We start from the raw sequence: 4,645 nt of genomic DNA, 5'->3' as shown, positions 1-4,645 counted from the left end.
TTTCTATCCATGCTGCTGGTAGCTGATGCTGGACTGCATGTTATATATGATTTTTCAGATTTTGCAAATGAACTTTCTGCAAATGATGTAACAGGGAGGAGATGCCTAGATGGTAATGTCCCTACCTTCATTTAATTGGCCACTACATATGCTACAGATGCCTTGACAAATGTTGTCAGGATTTGGTTAAAAATATATCCACATGGAAGAGGTGGCTTTTTTGGTAATTTACCCAGGCATGACAATACACTTCTTAGCAATGGCATGAAATGCTGCCAATGGTGGCAGACTTACTAAAACATAAACAACATAATTTTCCTGAATTGTATCAACTTGTTATTGTACAGTTCCTTCATTATCTTTATATCTTTATACTCATCATCCATATTAGTGTCAGATAAAAAAATTACTTCATCCTCCTGTTGCACATTTACAAGTTCCACAGTAGCATCTTCAATTTCTAAACCATCATTACTTTTTCCACTACTCATCCTGACATTTGCATATGGTTCAGATATGATGGATGGAGGCTTCTCTATGCTTACAGTGCCAGAATTAAATATGTCAGACTCACACATAGCATTTTAAAGAAACCCTTAGACTCTCCTGAGGAAACTGTTAAGTATGTGAACATACAATTTGTTCTTTAGCCTTTGTGTTCTTTTTGTGCACTGATTTGCCTGTTTTAGATGTAACACTAAAACTCTAGAATCAGAGCGAGAAGGTGGTGCATGTGAGTTTACAGAAGATAAGGGTGGGACGGGACTACACCCCCTTATTTTAAACATATTAAGAGGTGCTACCATCCTGAGACTTGTAGTGCCATGCAGAAAAAAAGAAAATGCAGGTGCAAATTTTAAGTGCTAATATTACTGATAATCAAAACATTTATATTAATGTCTATCAATTTACATGGCGTATAAATAATAAGGATCTTAGCACAGTAGGCCAAAAATGTATGCTCACCATCCACATCAAGGTGAACCTCGTCAGATAGGTCCCTAGCATCCCAAATACTTATACATTATATAAATTTATCCAGGACTTACCTATAATAAGGTGCATTCTAATGTGTAGACTGCACTGCAAGGACCTATACTAAATAAAATCACTTAAGGGTGACAGTAAAACTCTAGAATCAGAGTTAGAAGGTGGTGCATATGATTTTACAGAAGATAAATGTGGGACTGGACTACACACCCTTATTTTAAAAATATTAAGAGGTGCTACTATCCTGAGACTTGAAGTGTCATGTAGAAAAAAATGAAAATGCAGGTACACACAGTAAGCACTACCAATACTAATTAGCAAAACATTTATAAAAATCTCTACCAGTTTACATGGATTATAAATAATAAGGTTCTTAGTACATGTTTGGCCAAAAATGTATGCCCACCTTCCACATCAAGGTGAACCTTATCAGGTGGCTCCCTAACATCCCTAATATGGACACATCATATAAATGTATCCAGGACTTATGTATAATAGTTCCCATTCCAATGTGTAGACTGCAAAGAAAGGACCTGCTGTATACTAATTAAAATCACCTAAGGGCAGATGGATTAAGTGCTAATCCAGGCTACAGAGGATGTCTGACTGTTTTTGGTCTTGGCTTTTTAGGGCATGAAAGTGCAGTAGCAGGACCACAACTCTCAAATTATGGTCATTGTCTGAGCTTTGCCAGTGCATGTGGTGCATGGCATGTCCACAATTTTCCATTTTTTAGCAACAACCTTTCCCTTCATAGTTGTAAGTGATATTTTCTGAAAGATTGCCAAACATTGTTTAGTCCTTGACCTTCTTTAAAAGTAGATGTTGATGCTCCTATTCTCCTATAGACTGATTCATGATTGATTTACACAGGACACTAGTAAAGCTACTATACTTGAACCTGTAACTGTCATCACATAGAGTGAACATACAATTAGATAGGGAAATGAGGGACTGATACCCTTACCATGCAGTTTTATTATAAGACTGTATGATATATTTGTAAACCAGAAAGTACACTAATATATGTTGCCTCTCAAACACACTGAAATGTCCCTTGCAATATCTAAATTGAATTAGCAGATTTGAGAATTTTTTTAAACAAGAAAATTATATTTTTTTCAACCTTTATTATTTTGGGGTACAGATGACAGGGACACAACACCCAGTAAGTACAGTAATATAAGCTGCCTCTCAAAAAACATACAAGCTTCTACATCTAAATCGCTCATCTCTACCTTAAATAACACATCTTTCACCCAAGTGAGGTAGACACTGAATGAACAAACAGGCAGGACCCAGTAATGTCACAAGACTGACACACATGCTATGTTGATACTCCCTGGTAACCACAATGCATGCTGTAAATATAGAAAGTGTTTCATTACCATAACAACAAAGAGCCAGAACAATGCTATGTATTTATGCCACAAAGCAGTACAAGTCTATCAAGTGGGACATTTAATAATTGAATAGATAGTTATATACTCTGATGAAATGTAGTTGTATGTATAACAATATTTTATCTTTTTGACTTTATTTCAAGCCATGCATATGTGAACAAAACAAATGATTGATAAAGCTTCTGGGCAGAGAAAAATGTGTCCGGTTTCCTGGTTCATTTACAATTATCTTACCATGTCGACTCTCTGAAAGAACCCTTGATACCCTGGAGACAGCGATTACAACCAAAAAATTGGCTTTTCTACCCCAAGTGACTATCTCCTTGGTGTGCAGAGGTACATTAAAAGGCTAACATCTAGCCCATATTAATATGGTACTGCTGAACCAGGATCCACCTCACAGGCATGCTGCAATACAAGTCGGGGAGATTTCTGGCTTCATTATTGGGAGAGACTGTGAGTATCCATTCGGTTGGAATAACTCCTCTTTGGGATAATTATAAGAAGCACAGCCAGCTGAGTGTTTTTATTATAAAAAAATCCCTGCTAAATATTTGGAGATAAGAGATCACTGCACAACAGGTGCTACTTAAACACACAAACACTTTATGAACAGGTATATTCACAGATACTTTGATATTATTGCCAATTCAATATTTCACCAGCTAAATATCCTAAAGGAATAAATACAGCAAGAATTGCTACGATGCTTGTTGAATTTTTCTATTCCAGGATCTAGTATATCAAGTTGATTTTTACCTATATTTTTTTAATATCTGTGTTGACACATATTAATCGCTTTGACCACATAGGTGTTGTCAATTATACTGTTCTATATTGTTAATTTAATTGTTAATTCTATATATATGTCATAGTGTTCTATTCATTTGTTTGATATAAAGTATCTTTAATATATTCATGGCATTCTGAGTTTATTTTCTGCCATTACAAGGATTGATAAGCTCAACCAAATTTCTGTTTCTTAACAAAACAACTGAGTCAAAGATTTGGTTTTAAACCTTAAATGCTTACACTGTTTAAATGCCATACAATCAGACTGTAATAAACCATAGTGATTCAAAATGTTAAATTACTTTTTTATAGCTACTATCTACTATAATATTCTACATATAGAATATGTTATTACTGTTAGCCTGCTTTGCTGTGAATGATGTATGCTATCCTGGTGGGTCTTATGTCATCTAATTCATTTTCATTTAAAAGGCTCATTTAATTTGACTTCCATAATTTTTGTGATGATCTACTGTTGCCCTGGTTACCTTAATGAAAGAATAAAGACAGCTCATCCCTATTGAGGAGAGAGATGCTACAATAAGTGAGAATCTAAATGAATGAAATATGGTGAATATTTCAGCTATTAAGATTTAATTTTCAGTTGAAACAACAACTTCAAAATTGAATACTCATTGCAAATCTTTGTTTTCCACACCTTATAGGGCTATCAACTGTGTGACATTTAAGTATGTTTTTATCAATGAACCTATCTAACATGATTCTCTATAGACTCTGTAGATACCTAATCATTTAGCTGTATACTTCTTTTTAAATGTGTTGTGTAATTGTAGTAAAAAAAACATACATTATATGTCAAGTACTGCAATGTCATGAATGATTTAAAGACTTTCCATTGGCTAGAAGGGGGCCTGTGGCACAGAATGCACTTGTACAGTATATCTCAGAGAAAACCTTTGTTTAAAAAACATATTCTTTATGAGACATATTATTCATGCACTGTCTTCTGAAAGGTCAACATAAATATGTAATTTTACATTTCCAAAATTGTTTGATACTCTATTTAATAGCAGTGTCATTCAGCATTACACTTCTTGCATACTGTGTTTTCCTCATAAAAATTATATAATACAATAACACAATTAATTCTTAATGATTATAATAGGAGAATTATGGGATACATCCTATTTATTTTGGATTCATGTGAGTGAAAAAAGATTGATTTCAATACTACTATTGTTATTTCTGAATATGTGGTTATAACTTTTGAGCTCTGCAATGACCCATTTGTCTTCAAGGAGTTCATGAATCAGGCACTCAGGAAATATTTGTACACATCCATGGTAGTTTACTATTTTCTCTTCCTCCCTATCAGACAAGTTAATTTGGTATTGGAAGTCTGTAGAGAAAATCAATTATACACTAAATTGGGAAGAATGTGTTTGTTAAGTGTCAGAGATCTTCTCTTTACAATACATTATTTCCTAAAATGATATTTT

The sequence above is a fragment of the Taudactylus pleione genome, unplaced genomic scaffold (assembly GCF_031769625.1).
Source record: "Taudactylus pleione unplaced genomic scaffold, aTauple2 ptg000064l, whole genome shotgun sequence".
NCBI classification, from domain to species: domain Eukaryota; kingdom Metazoa; phylum Chordata; class Amphibia; order Anura; family Myobatrachidae; genus Taudactylus; species Taudactylus pleione.
This window is presented reverse-complemented; position numbering follows the sequence as displayed.